This window comes from Ananas comosus, unplaced genomic scaffold (genome assembly GCF_001540865.1).
Source record: "Ananas comosus cultivar F153 unplaced genomic scaffold, ASM154086v1, whole genome shotgun sequence".
Lineage (NCBI taxonomy): Eukaryota > Viridiplantae > Streptophyta > Magnoliopsida > Poales > Bromeliaceae > Ananas > Ananas comosus.
Window position 1 is genome coordinate 23,175 of NW_017893535.1, and position 15,855 is coordinate 39,029.

Genomic DNA, 15,855 nt, shown 5'->3' on the forward strand with positions numbered 1-15,855 from the left:
TATATATATATATATATATATATATTAAAAAATATATAAATATAATATATTTTAATTATATATAGGCTGAGTGAATAATCTGAGTTTAGTTAAAATTTGGCCAATATTGTTGGCCCATAAAAACAAACTGAATAGACAAATGAAAGAGCAAAATTTTACTAAATTTATACATTTTTCCTTTCTTTCTTTCTTTCACAGAGCTCTAAATTTTCAATATGTTTTTCTCTTTCTCTTTTTCTGTCTTTCACCCTATGTGGCCAAGCCGGAAGCCTTCCAAGTTACCAAGTAGCAGCATATGTCTGCCGTTGCCTATCTTGCTATTAATTGTATGCTTTAGAAAATATACAGAATATTTTTAAAGTAAAAAATTATTATTCATATAAAATTTTAATTTTAGTTATATATGATTGGATAGTTAAATTATTATTCATATAAAATGAATAGTATGGAGATTGAAGGTGGAAGAAAAGACAAGGCTGAAAAGATTAGATATTCAACTCATAATTTTTTTTTTCATATTATAATACTATATTTTATATAATTATTTTATACTTTGAACTATTAGCATATTTTTTTCAAATTATAAGTAAATGTCTATCAATTAAATTAGTTGATGTATGATGTTGAGGAACTTTTTAAGGGCTCGGTTAGGGCGTCTGAGCGCTCGGCTCGACTCGAATTATGCATCAGCTCGGAGCTCGGCTCGAATTAATTTCAATTCAAGACTTGAGCTTAAATTTAGGTCAAATTAATTTCAAACGAATTTGAAGCGAGATAAGCTCGCTCGAGCTCGGCTCGTTTATCCTAGTGCGATACACTGCAAAATCACTCGACCACTGTATCGGCGGCGCGAAGTTTCGAGTCTGACCCCGACCGGGGTGCGGGGGACTCCCGATATCTTTCTTATCGTCGGGTTCCGGGTAGTTCAGGTCGGTATTCAAACTCGGGCTATGCGACCAACACATCATTGTGTGATGAAAACACTGTTTCTCGGCTCTCGTATTGTTATTGTTTTCATTGCGGGCCCTTTGTGTCTTTCTTTTCCGTCCGTCCGTCGTCCTTCTTCCCGTCGTCGCGGCGGGGCGGTGCCGCTTGAAGCGAGAGAGAGAGAGGAGAGGAGGCGAGAGAGAGAGCAAAAAGAGAGAACTCAAGACGTCCAAATCGATCATCCTCGTTGTCGTGTGGTAATTGTAAGCAGATGGAGTCGATGGGAGTCGTTGGTGGCCCCTGCAGGCGCTGTCGGCGATCCCGAGGAGCTCCCCACCTTCACTCGCTTCTCAGCATCGAGGACGCTCCCCGATCCAGGGCTGCTCGCCCCACTCCTCTCACAATTCCCATTCAGCATTCCCTCGGCTATATTCATCGTAAATCCTCTCGGAAGCATCACTGTAGTGAGAGTCTATTTGCAGTATATAGAGCGAGAGAGGCACATGGAGCAGACACCTCCAGCGGTAGTAATTTAACAGTTATTAGCCTTGAGCCCCACTGTTTGGTACCTAGCTGTTTATGAAATGCCTCGCCCGAACGCACATTCTGTTTAGACATGACGGCGGTACATTCTCGCTGCCATCGAAAAATAATCTTCTTTTTTTTGATAAGATTGCAATGGAAGCTTAGATGAACTTCATAATTCCTTTCCTTCTTAAAGTCTCACATCGTTGTTTTCAGTACGAGCAGTTTGTTTCATCTTACTCATCAATCGAGCTTTGCAGGTATTCTTTACTCGATATATATTTCTCTTAATGAAATTGTATAGCATCCTAGGGTGGTACAAGTTCTCGAGCCTTTCCGTAAATCACTTTCAAGAATGGCAAAAAAAAAAAAAAAATCAAGAATTGCCAATTTTTTTTTCCCCTCTCAATCCTGTTGTTAGTTCTCACTTAATAATTAATTCTGTGTGTTTGATATGAAATAATACTGCGGCAGTGAGGCTTGTGATTGTACTAAATAACAATAATCATCATAATAGCCACACTTGGTTCATGTTATGTTATGGTTATATGTTAATGTATGGTATTATCAAAAAATATGTGAGGATGGTACATGCTGTTCCAGTTTGGAACACTTGATGTGTCTATTTTGGTATCAAAAAAAAAGAAAAGGCTCTGGTTCAGAAAAGATATATATAATTTAATGATTTTTTTTTTTTAATTTGCATATTTTTGTGGCTTCTTGTAGTCATGTTCTCAGTCTGCGCAATGTAACGAATGGTTACTGGATTGTTTTTTTCTTTAGTGTGCTTCATTTTACTTGGTGGGTTGTTTGTATTCACTTTATCGTTTCTTTTGTTGATTTTTCTTGTCTTCAAATTTTTGGATAGGCGTTTATCAATTTTGGTGTAACTTGTTGCAGCGGGGCATACTTGTCTGGACGATTTACGAGCGACCAAGCTGGTGCGCTTTCCTTTTATTGTTGTTGACTTCATATAATTTCCTGTTGGAGTCAAATACGTTTGGCTCCTAATAGAATGTTATGCTGTATTTATTGTTCTTATGTATTTTACTTTGCCAAACTAATTGCTCGATACTTCTATCATATACCAACGGGGCCCAACTAAATCTTCATAAATCTTCTGAAAAATCCAATCTCTTCACTTATATGCGCCTGTAATGTCTTGAAAATTCACATATTATCTGCAAATGCACCTTCTTCAAAATACCCTTTTTTTTAAGTTGAGTTAATTGAATCCGCAGGAGGATTTTATATTGATTTGAAAGTTATTTAAAAATAGGAGCCTTTCTTAATACAAAAGGCATTTAAATAAACTTTGGGAAAGCATGTTTGAAAATTCAAGTTTTTGGAGTGTTTTAATGTAACAGTAATTCTTTACGTAGATGTTAAGTATTTATTCCATCTTTCTATTGCCTATTAGTGGTTTCTCATGGCATGTAACCATGTGCCCTTGTTGAATATGTAGTTAACAGGTAATGTAGAGGCTGAAAGATCAAGTCATGAGCGCTGCAAGTTCACTGCAGGGAGTGGCTCTAAGAGCAATTCGTAAACTCCAAACTTCCTCCGAGCAGTTGACTACTATCACTCAGATTTTTTCTTCTTTTTTGTATTTTAGCAAGTCCTATAAAATGGCTAAGTATTTTGGAGGATGCTATACTTGAAGTTGACCAACGAGGGATCTCTATCCTCTATTACTATTTGAGTTAGTTCTCAAAGTTGATCATATTTTAGTATTTCTATCTATGTTCTTGAGTTTCTTACTGAAAACTTGCTTGTTGGTTCTCCATGTCATGGATATTTATGTAGGAAGTTTGAGAGGGTATGTTATGTGACTGTCTATGTTCTATCTAAAGACTTAGTCAAATTATTTTGTTCTATTTGTCTTTTGGGATGCGTTTATCGATAGTCTAGTGAGATCCTTTATCCATTCAGTAGACAGTTTCATCTATAATTCAGAAACTGATTCTAAGGTGTTCTTTAGCCTTCAGCGTCTCAAATCTGATACAGAAGTAGCAGACACTTTATATAAGAATGTCAATGATTATTGAGACAAGGTGTTTTGATTCATGCGCCATATGTTGAAGCTTATGGTGCAAAGGAAAATCTTAAGTTTTGGTTTGAGATCAAATGGAATAATGCTCTCTACGTAATTTAATATAAGAATATCTCTCTTTGCCGAAGTGCATGCTGTGGTGGTATGCTTCTGGATGTATGTTGAAAGTGTGGGTCACTAAAGGTGTATTGAACCCTAATATTTGTTAAGGGTGTAAAATTCGCGGTATTGGCAAGCAGATGCTATATTCTGCTCAGAAGTGTCTAATTTTAAGTCTTGTGTAAAACTTAATCGTTCTAGCCATTCGTTATAGAAATGTAATCTTTCACAAACATCAGAAGTGGTTAGCACTTTTTTCTCAAACATACACGTTTTTAATGTCATACCATTAATCGCCTTCTTACTCTGTGAAACAGGGGATTATATATATAGGATTGAAGCGTTTCCGCACTGCATTGGAGTGTCTTCACAATGTTGAGCGCGTGCCTTTCATGCTTATCTCTATACTTGTTGACGATTTTATACTAACATGGAATTTATGCAGGTTGTAACTGCACCAATGAACCCTTTAAATGCTATTGCAGTTGAGCATACAAAAAGTATATATTAGTCTCCCTTATTCTCAATGGGCAGGTAAATCCTCGCTGGCTTAATTGATCATCCCTTTTGTGACCATACTTTTTTGTGGGTTTTGAGTGAGAGGAGCTAAAGATTTGCTGAAGAAGAAGTCAATATAATGGGCTGTCTCAAATTCAGCAACATTTTGAGGTTGCTAGATCTCTCGATTGTCATTGATGCATGTTAATGCTCTGTGCTTTATAGTATTTGGAAGTCATCCTAGCAAACAATACATTCACCAAAGTCACGTGAGTACTGAAGCACTGAGGACGGGACGAAATCATGGCAGGTGTCCTATGTTAAGAGTGAGGGAAGTGGGAGGACAGGGAGTAGACCAGGAATGTAGGGGATAAAGCTGACCCGGGAACACAGTTTGCTTAAGTGACTCGTGAGAGAGGAGTTGCTGTAGACATTTTTGTTGGTGTTAAGGTGGTTGTGGGATAGGATTAGTTTTGATGAGAGTTCACTGTATATGTTTTGAGGGAAAGGAGAAAAAGGTAACGTAACTGCAGTTCCAAATGACTCTCACATAACATGACCTATGAAAAGAAACCATGTGATTTGTAAGTAGCTTGTCTAATTCAAGACTTCAGTTAACATGTAGTATTTGTATGATTTGTGAAGGCATGAATATCAAATCCGACTGATAGATTTGTTTCTGTGGCAAGTTATATCTAACCTTGTAAAGCATTTGAGGCATTTTAATTTCTTATCTCAGAATGCGTAAAAGCATAGCCTTGGTATAGGTTGTTTTGATATTTTAACACTGATAAATGTTGATGCTATCTTGAGTTTGGAAAACTAAATTGGAGACTGGAAACAGGTTCCATCATTTCCTAAATGTACATCGTCAACGGCTCAAAGGAATTTGAAGAACCACACTCAGGTACTCTTGCAAGAATTAGAAAGTTTTATGTTGTTTATTGCATGAATTTTTTTTTTTCTTTTCTTCTTTGTTTATGCCATAGTATATTCTTGTTTATTTGCTATTGTAATTGAACCTCCCAATTGTTGCTTCTGTTCATGTCACTTTATAACTTTCTCAATCGGTGTACTAATACATTTTAGTTATTGCAGTAACTCTATTTTCTCAGTTATGGCAGTTCAAAGCAATATCTAAATGATTGATAAGAAAAAATTTATTGTTAGTATTTTAGAGGATCATAAGAGAGCTTTTTTTTTTTTTTTTCCAATAGATGCAACACTTTTGAGTTTGTTGTTTTTATAAACTTTGGATTATGGTTGTTTTGGTTTCTAGTGAATTAACGCCATAAATTTGCAACATATTACACTGTACAGAGTGTGATTTAGACTTAAAATTTTAAAGCAAACATGAGACCCCAGATAGTCCTATATATAATATATAACATGGCTAAAACTCTTAATCTGGCTATAGCATTTTGGGTGATGACTAGGCCCAAGAGATTAAGAGAGTTAAGCTTGTTAGGGCTAGAGTAGTTCTAGGATGGATGACCTTCTGGGAAGTGGGGCGTTTCAGCTAAGCTAGGTTATACAGCGAGGAGAGCGAGGCTCTCATGCTGATGATTGTTGTGGGTAGAGCGTGGCTCCCCCACAAGGTCGGTTAAGACTAGCGAGACGAGTCTCAGATTGCTTGGTACCTGTGAATCTGAGCCTAACGAGAACGTCAGAGCTTAAAGGTAGGAAGAATATGAGACCCCAGATAGTCCTATATATAAGGTATAAAAATTTGACTTTTGATTATTTCCGTCGATTAAATGAAAAGAATAGCAATATCAGAATTACAATATTTATGATTGGTTTGAAGGTTCAAACAATTAGTATGATAAATTAGTCTGCTTAACGTTGGGTTACATGTGCTAGTGTATCTTGACTGCCTGTGAGCGAAGAATGATTGTTTGAAGCCATTTTTCTGGTTTAAGTGTTGATATATGAGTTGTATGGATAAAGTTTTGTCCTATTTGAGAAACTTTTTAGAGATTGAAGCCTGGTTTGATCCATCAAGTCCGAGCCCAAGGGATAGACAAGCTATAAAATAGTGCATATGGAAGGGGTATATGTTAAGATCATTGGCCTTGCTTTCTGCAGACTTGAGTTTTTATGTAGAGCCTCGTGGTAGTTCAACTCTTTCTCCCCCTTTTCTAGTTACCTTCTTTTTTTCCTTCCTTTCTTTCTTCCTCTCCTTTTTCCTCTTTCTTTTCTTTTTAATTTTCTGGGCGAACTTCAGAAATGGGCCCTGTGATACAGCGTATTTCATATTTGTGCCTGTGAATTTCATTTGTATCACTTAGATGCTCTGAGATTGCTATTCCAATTTTCTTTCTTTTTTTTATAAAAAAAAAAAAAACCCAATTTTCCAGAAGGACCTTTCCATCAATCCCATTGATTTTAGTTTGGACCAGGTTTTGAAACTCACTAGTGGGTTTGGTTCATGTTTGGGTTGTGTGGTCTAAAGTCGACTTCAAACCCTAGTCTAAAACTCAATTCTAGTGGGTTTTAGTCAAGTTTAGATCAAAACCCAAACTAGAAGATGATCCAAACCTGCTGTGTTGATCAAAATCTGAACCAAAGCCAAGTTCTAGTGGGGAGCTAATGAAAAGATCCCCATGAAGTTATGGGTGTTCAAATTATTATGATTATTATTTGTTGGTTTAATCTCCTTTGTTGATGAATGATTCTTGAAGTTTATGCCAGAATGCTTTGATTTGAATCTGGGGTTAATGCTCTACAGAGTTCTACATTATGCATTCGCCGTTAATTTTTTACATAATTCTTTGATTTGCATGTGTACTGAGCTTATTCTGTGATATGCATGTGTATTTGTGTTTTAGATATTATAGATGCCTTTTAATTTGGAGTCCTCTAGTTAATACATGCCTGATATTTATTTGTTTTTTAACCTTTTTCTTCTGGCAGCCCTACATTGATTTGTCTGCTTGCTATGCCTCGGGGAAGTATTCAGATCTAGAGGCCTTCATCCAATCAAATGTTGAGAAGTTTCAGTCTGTGAGTACTATTTCACCTGCTATATCTTTAATTCAACGATAAAGCCATCTTGCATTTCAGTTACTGTAGTAAATGTTGAACATTGTATTGCATGACTGTTGTGATGTTGCAGCAATTTCCTTTTGTTATCTTGTGTACTTTCTTTCTTCTTTTTTTTTTCAATACTTGCAGGACAACAATCTTGGATTGGTGAAGCAAGTCCTATCTTCTTTATACAAGCGCAATATCCAGAGACTAACACAGACTTACTTGACTTTGTCCCTCCAAGACATAGCCAATGCTGTGCAACTGAAGACCCCGAAGGAAGCTGAAATGCATGTTCTACGGATGGTGGGTTTCTGAGCTATTTAAAAATTTGTCATTTTAGACTTCAAATGTGATGAAGCAAACTTGTAACTTTTTTGCAAAATTCCAGATTCAAGATGGGGAGATATTTGCTACGATAAATCAGAAGGATGGAATGGTCAGTTTTCATGAGGATCCTGAGCAGTATAAAACTTGTGAGATGGCAGAGCACATTGATTCCACAATTCAGAGGTATCACATCAACTTATCAGCTTTCATTTAATCTATAAAATGTTGTATTTTGATCTCTTGTCGAGATTATGCGTCCATGCCTTTTCAAAATTGAATAATTAAATCATTGTGCGTTGATTACTCCATGTTCCATGTGGTCAACCTCTTCAACTTCATTAGGACTTCCAAATTACTTTCATCATCCCTATCAGAACTAAGCAATAGTTTGACATTTGTTTGTGTGATGAAGTGCATAAGGGGCACTGTTGTTCTCTAAACTTTGCAACGTATTCAGCATCATGGCTATAGAGTTGGTGAGAAGTCAGCAGCCAGCTGTAAATTTCTGCAATGTCTCCTTGATGTCTTTTCAGGCCTGAACTCTGGGTTTTAGTGGATTTGAGTATATTCTTAATTCCTAAATAAAGCTAGGATGATTTTGTCGGCTGTATAATCTTGTTAGTTTGTTGCTTAACTTGCCTTCTGCCAAGTAAAAGGAAAAACAGGAGAAAATGATCATCAATGTGGCTCCGTTTTTGCTGTTGCAGGCTAATGGCATTGTCAAAGAAACTGAGATCAATTGATGAGCAAATATCATGTGATCCTGCGTATGTATCGAAGGTGAGTACTGTGAATTACTATTGTCATTTACTCTTGTACCGTGTTGTTTGTGATTGGTTCTTCAATTTTTCACAGATTGGGAGGGAACGGCCGAAATTTGACTTTGACGACTTCGATTCTGTTCCCCATAGGTTTATATGAAGAAAGCTGGATGAGACAGCATATTTGTGAAGCAGTCTAGGAAAAATAACTCATAATCCATATATATATATATATATATATAGGAAGCTCATCACTTCTTTTTCTCCTTGCAATTTCTATATGACTGTTGGAAGTACAAGCTCTTTGGATATGTAGAAATCTAACTCATCTAATCGTTTGGATGTTTGGTAATAGTTTAGGAATGCAGCTGATTGCAAGGTCTTTTCTGAACCGTGGTAATGGAAATGCCGGATGTGGGGTTTGTGATTGTATGGTGATTCATTTTTTTTCTGTAGTCATTGTACGGACCCAGGAATTATCCTTATCCACTATTTAAAGTTTTACTTTGAGGTAGACAACTTAACAGTGCTTCTTCATCTGGTACTGAAAACAACAACTTAAATCTCGTATCTAAACTTGGGAAGTCCTCTGCAATTTTAAATCAAAGCCACAAATTGGCTGATTACCAATCTGTTGACAGAAAATAACCATTCACCTTCACCATAAAAACAGAAAAATTAAAGGGCTCAAAACGATGTGTAGTTCCCTAATCAGGTACACAGATTCTCCACCAGTCTTTATAATCCCTTGACTGACAATCCTTCAGAGCCCATACATACAAGCATTTGATTTCCTATAGCATTATCAAGAGAGTGCATGCATCAACGATACAATAAACAATAAGCATAAGGGTTAAAAAAAAAAAAAGAAGGATATGATATAATGAGAGTGACTCAAAGTCGACCTTAGGAATGGAAGTCCCGTCCATCAGTCTGAGCTGGGTGATGCAAGATTTAGCTCTTCTTGCAGAATGCTTTTTCAGGATGATCTCCATCAATTTCAGAATGATGAGGAAAATCTTATAGCATATTTTCAGCACGGAAACCAGCATCCTTGAGTACTTCCACTAATTCCTTGTGAACAATAACAATTGCATTTCCTTCTGCTGTTAAGGTGCAAGCCATCACTGGAAAAATAGGGGAAGAATTCATCATTCAATTTCAGGTCTTAGATCTCTTGACCGCCGAATGAAAATAACAAATAGAGTTGAAAATTATCCACTGCCTACACAAAACTAAATATGTGAGAATCAATAGATCACAAGTCACTCGTAGAATTTATACATCTTTCCTATTAAATGCAGTTTCGTAAAAATCTGCCAAATTGTAACCATCAAAACCCAAGAGATCTTAAAAACATATACTGGTTTACAATGATTCTGGTTTGGTTTAAGATCTTAACCAATACGCATTGTAAGATACTTCTCTCGTGATCATATTTTGTGTTGTGATCACCAAAAACTAGAGAATTTTCCAAATATGTATCAAACATCAAAAAAGCAAACAATCACATTACAGCTTTACTGGAAGTGAATGTGCTTTACCTTGTTTCAGTTATTGAACGCGTAAAGTACCAATGTAATGCACAGATACTTCATTATAGCAGGCAATGTCCATATCCGATATGTATTTAATGCCATTACTACCTTACTACGTGCGTGGCATGTGCATACAGCTCGATATTTCATAGGGAAGTATGCGGGCATATTAAAAATTTAGAAATTTTCCCGGATACTCGAGGGTTAATTGAAGGATAGCCTAGGGATACTTGCTAGATATAGGTGAGTTCTTTTTTGGTGTAATTTAGGAAGGCAACACTCAAAGGGGCTAGGATCCAAAAAAGCTTGTTATGTCAGTTAACTCATTTATGCATTTAGAAGATACTTGCAAAATGAATTCATAGTTGATAATACTGACGATTGATCTTTGGCTCAATTATTTTTTTTTTTTTCCTTTGATGGACAATGCTCAACTGTATTTATATCATTACACAATTTAGTTAGTTTATTGCTTTATGTTGTGCAATCATCTAAACTATTTGCAACATATATTTGTCATTATGAATGACAAATATTAAAGAAAAAAATTGATTATCGTATCCCCTACTTGACTTATGCTAAGGTTAAAAAGTCGCTGTATGACCTTATCAATTTATGTTGTCGTATCCCTATCCTGAACGTGTATGTGCAAGATATAGCACCAAGGGTTTTGTTGCACAGATTCAGTTAAATTGAAAAATAGAAATTAGTTGGGTCTTAGGTGAACTCATTAGGCATCAAAGGTGGAAGCGAAGAACCGATCTTTAGTTCTCAAAGAAGCAAGAAATAGATTTGATCAAATATGGTATCGCAGGAAATAGAAAGGAAATGCAAAATGGAGGAGTCTTTCTGCGGGAAAAAAAAAAACAACATGCTATATTACCCTTATTATGAGTTTAAGCTCTTAGATCATTGAAATGGGATTTATGCTTAGGCATCAAAAGAAAGCCGCCCCAAGATGGAATTTGATGGTTCTGATTGCAAGTTGAATCAACAATCCAAATAATTGATCATAGCACTCAATATGAATATACCATTTGGTTGTGTAGTACAAAACTTAAAAATGGGAGCGGCCATATATTATAAACAAGAAAAAACAGAATGAGGTGCTAAGTAATCTTCTCTTAGACTACCTATGGAAAATCAAGCATCAAAGGCACAAAGACAAAATTAGACATAATAAGAAATGACAGTCAAAATGACAAAGGAGCTCAGACATATGACTTACCTCAAGAAAAGTTTCTGCCATCCTTTAGTTTCTTGCATTTTTGACCAGATATCAACGAATGGAATATGCATTTCTTTGGCTAGCTCAACACACTGCCTTGCATAAATACCAGTAATCTCATTTGTTCTCTCTGGGTCTTTCCTTGCCTTCTCGCCATATACAGCTCTTGAAGAGAGAAAAAAAGGGGGCTTACTTCAGAAACTCAGTAATTACAACAAATTATCAAGTATCTATAAAAAGAGACGTTCAAAAATATCAGTGAATTTGACCGAGCATTTCCTACTAGTTTTTCCAATTAAATTATAATGTTGAGGAGAAGAGTCATACATGTAAGGAGAAAATATATATATATAGCTATTTAGTTATTGACATTACCGTCTTACTTTGTCCAAAGTAGCTTCTTTAACACTTGGGACTATGATACTCCCTCAAAAGGCTTACACTCAAATAAAATGAAAGGAGTGCAATGCTGTTCGTTAGCAAAATTCACAAGAAACAGTAAAAATAGAAGGGGAAAAAAACATGAAACTGAAAAGAATTAAAAAGAGACTAATAAAGGCTTGCTTGAGGGCCATTGACTGTAAAGTGGCGAGTGCTAGCAAGAAAACTTTTTGACACTAAACAAGAGAATAGTCTCCGAGTAATTATTGGAAAAGTGATTGGTGTTCATTACATTAAGTGATTTATTATAAATCTCTTACTCCTGAGGGTGCAGCCTTTTTCTTCATTAAAACCTAATATAATAGGGTGCGGTGAGCTTATAGTAGCAATTGCACCAGCCTTCCAGGCACCTAGGTCAACAATTCCAAGCTTCACTAGCAAGAAAAAAATTAAATAGGTAGAACCTGTAGGCACCTAACCAGTGTTTTTGACTACTCTAGTTGGCATTCAATTTTATATCTCATCCATTTCAGTGCAAAATGCGCAGTTGACCATTAACATAAAAAGGCTGGGCTGGGCAAACTGCCCAACCCAGAAAATCCTTTTTTGTTGCTGAAAACAAAAGAGCCCTAAAATCTCTCCTCAAATATGAGATCACAACATGGCTTGCAGTTTGTATAAAGAATGAAGCAGGGCTTAATTGATGTAATCAAGGAATAAAAAGTGAAAAATGTCCTGAACGTAACCTACACATCAGGACTAAGAAAGTCCAGCTCAAAAAATATGCATTGCTATTTCAAGAACCCCCAATTTTCATTTGGTGTCTACGTTTTAGCGAAATTTTATCCAAATGTGTTAGAGGATAAAGTTTATCACTTCAAATTTGTGCTATATCTGTAAGGAAATCAAACTGCAGATATTAACTACTAGATTTCTTATGTAAATCACATCGAAGAAGGAAAGAAGCGGTAGCTGCCTCAGCCTGTTGCTTAGTTCACTGTGAGGCCCAGCTGCCTCAGCCTGTTGCTTAGTTCACCTACTTTATGAATGAAGCGGTAGCATGCAACCTTTTCTCAAAAAAAAAAAAAAAGAAGGAAAGAAGCCAAACTGTGCATATTCTTCCCGCCCCTTCTCATCAACAGGAGGTGCAGTGATTAACACTACCACCATGGATGGTGAACATTCCTGATATAACAAAACGTTAAATATAAAAGATTATACCAAACTGAAAATTATACATCTAAACATATTCATAAAGATGGATAAAAATCTAAACCCAAGCAATAAATTAGCAGGTCAGGTAAGAGAATGGCGAAAGATAGTGCTGGATACATGCTGTTGTATTCAAGATACAAAACTCAAACCAGACTTGGGATTTACTAGCTGACGATCTTGTAAAACAAATAGAGATAGTCCTTAAAATTTCTCAACCATATGCCTAAAAGAGCTTTGTCGACATTAGATAGAAATTATAACGATCTCACTTAATTAAAGCGATCGTAGTTAAAGTGTAATTTTCAGGAAGAAAGATTAGAAAGTGATGATCGAACGATTACGTCAAGTCATTTAGTTTTCCTGGATCTGTCATGAAATTAGCTTAGTTGAGTTGTTGATTTAGGAACAAATATCTACTTAAGATAGAAGTAAAACTTTCAGATATGGGCAGATCACTTGTTTTGGTTAGTGGTTATTGTAAATTAAGACCCCTAACTTTTAGGAACTTTGTAAGGATTAAAGGGTTTACAAAGAGGCCTTCTAGGACCTCTCTGCTAATCAGATTATGATGAAGTGAAGTTGAGTTTGTGTTTTGGAATGTATTCCATTTATTCCTCTTCTCTCTCTCTCCTTCCTTCCTCTCACAACCACATCTCCTATTGGACAATTGCCTAAACAGAGAATAATAGTTCAGCAAATTGCCGCTGCCTCGGGCTTCTTTTTTCAGACAATTCAGCTGAACATTTTTCTTCCAGCTCTGAAATTTGCAAAAAAAAAAAAAAAAAAAAAAAAAAAAAAAAAAAAAACCTGGGTCGTCCAAGAAATTATAGAATAGTCACCATACAGTTATAAAAGAATTTCTTGTTTTGATTTTCTTTTGGCCTTACAAACTAAAATCTCCTATAAGGTTGGGCCAGTTACTTTAATCAACCAAACAAGCACCTAATCATTGCTTTCCCGGCCATGTCTATCTTATGTGCCGGACATAGCAATTGCTTCTGCAGGGTCCAAATTACTCGATTCCCGGTAAAGTAGCAATGCTTTATTAGTTATTTGGTTTCTTATCAAAACAAACTTCACCACCGTACATTTTTGTAAGCTATAGCATGTTTCTTTTAAGGCTCCTTTTGGAAATCAATAACTACAAGTTAATGGTTATATGATTCCATAGAACCATGGTAATTTCACAAAGACCCTTGCAAAAATGAGAACAAACTTCATCAAACTTAATTTTTTTCTAAAAACTGAGTCTATTTTAACGTACAGCTGAAGTAAATTCCCTACTTGAAAAAAGAAAGATCAATCACAAATATGATTCAAGAGAAGCTTAGTAAAAATATTGTGGAACACAGAAGAGAAAGCATCAGATCTATTGCCTCATCGATGTTCTTACCAGGCGCAGCATACAATCTAAAATAATAACTTATCCTATAATTTAGACACAAGATCCAAAGAGTGAAAAGATGGTATGTGTGGTACATGTAATCAAAGCAAAAACCTAATAAAATTTGCAAGCCAGATGACATGAAATTGTAACCTTTAAATGATGAATGATTTTTCTGAGGTTTTCCCTGTATTCATCAACAGGGACGTGCTGTCGCTCACTAGTCCTTCCTTGAAGGGCAGCGTCATTGGCACCAAAAAATATGGTTGTAGCAGAAGGAGGTGTTGCGCAGCTCTGCCCAGAGAACTATATCCTTCAGATAAAGTGACTCATAACAGCTGTAATGCAGCAATTCCAATTCATGCATAAACCGTAGAAAAGAGACAGGCAGATATAAGACAATTACAAAAGGATAACCATACAAGTTTATCGTTGGACAGATGGTTCTCAGATTGTTGTTCTCTTAAGAAATATTTTAAGGGTATTGATCAGGATATCATACATACATTTTACACACACACGCACACACACGCACACACACACATATATATATATATAGAGAGAGAGAGAGAAAGATGAGCTGGAATGCTATCGGTAGCAAACGGACTCCGATGCCACCCATTTGTTGTCGATGATGGAGCCTCCAAATCGACGATTGGCACCGTTGAACATGATCTATACCACTTAAAACATCTAAAAACCAAATTTTATATCTTTTTGACATCATTGACCAAATGATCAAAGGGTTTCAGAATTTGTAATTTTAATGGTCGATATGAGGCGTTATCTCATTTAACAGTGTAAAGATATCTAAATCAATTGAATTTTGGTTAAAAAATTTAGAACAAGATCTATATTCTCGATCTTGATTACAAGATTTATATCATCACCTTTTAATGGATATTCATTTTTAACCGTTCATTTTTGTGTCCACTTAATGGACAAGAGAACAATATCGAAAAAGCGTGAAATTTGATTTCTAGATATTTCAAGTGGTATAAATCATGTTTAACGGTGCCGATCATCGGTTTGGATGCTCCATCATCGAAAATAAATTGGTGGTAATGGAGCCTGTTTACTACCAATAACATTCCAACTCAACTCTCTCTTTCTCTCTCTCTATATATAAATATATATTAGTCCAACTAGGGTGCTTATAGAAGCACCAAGGTGTTGATGCTATAGTCCTTGTGGCCATTGGATCAACCGTAACAACAATTGGATCGTGCACAATGGTGGGCCCCACAAGTAACCATCATTATTGACTTTTGTTCCAATGGCCAAAAGGGTAGGTCTAAGGGCTAAAAAATTAAAAATACCAACGCTCTCTCCCTCTCCCTCCATATATATAGAGAGAGAGAAATAGTTTGGCTGCTATACTATAGATAGTACTAAGTTCTTGGTACTATCTAGTTTTCCGCTATTAGATCTACCCTTTGATCATTTCCACCCATCAGATTATACTATTGAACTAACCACCCACTCAATCCTAGGGGACCAATATCATCCTAACCGCACATCCTTTCATCCAACGGCCGAAAACTCGATAGCACCAAACGCTTGGTACTATCAATAGTATAGTAGCACAGTTCTATATATTTAGATAGAGAGAGAGAGAAAGCTAGGCTGGTATACTATCGATAGCACGGAGGCCTCCATACTACCAAGTTGTTTTCAATGATGTGGCTTTCAAATTGACGATCGGCTCCGTTAGACTTGATCTACACTATTGAAAGTATTTGGAAACTAAATTTCATAATTTTTCGATATCATTTACTTAAGAAACAAGTAGTCTAAAATGAACAGCTGAAAATAAAAATCTCATAAAAAATAATGATAAAAGACTTGAATTTAAGATCAGAAATACTGATCTTACTCTAAATAGT

General features: G+C 36.0%; 2 pseudogenes; one reads left to right on the forward strand and one right to left on the reverse strand.

Annotated features, from left to right (window-relative positions):
• The window catches only part of LOC109706267, a 14,538-nt pseudogene extending 5,848 nt beyond the window's left edge, over positions 1-8,690 (forward strand).
• A 435-nt stretch (positions 8,691-9,125) lies between these two features.
• LOC109706268 overlaps positions 9,126-15,855 on the reverse strand; it is a 12,639-nt pseudogene continuing 5,909 nt past the window's right edge.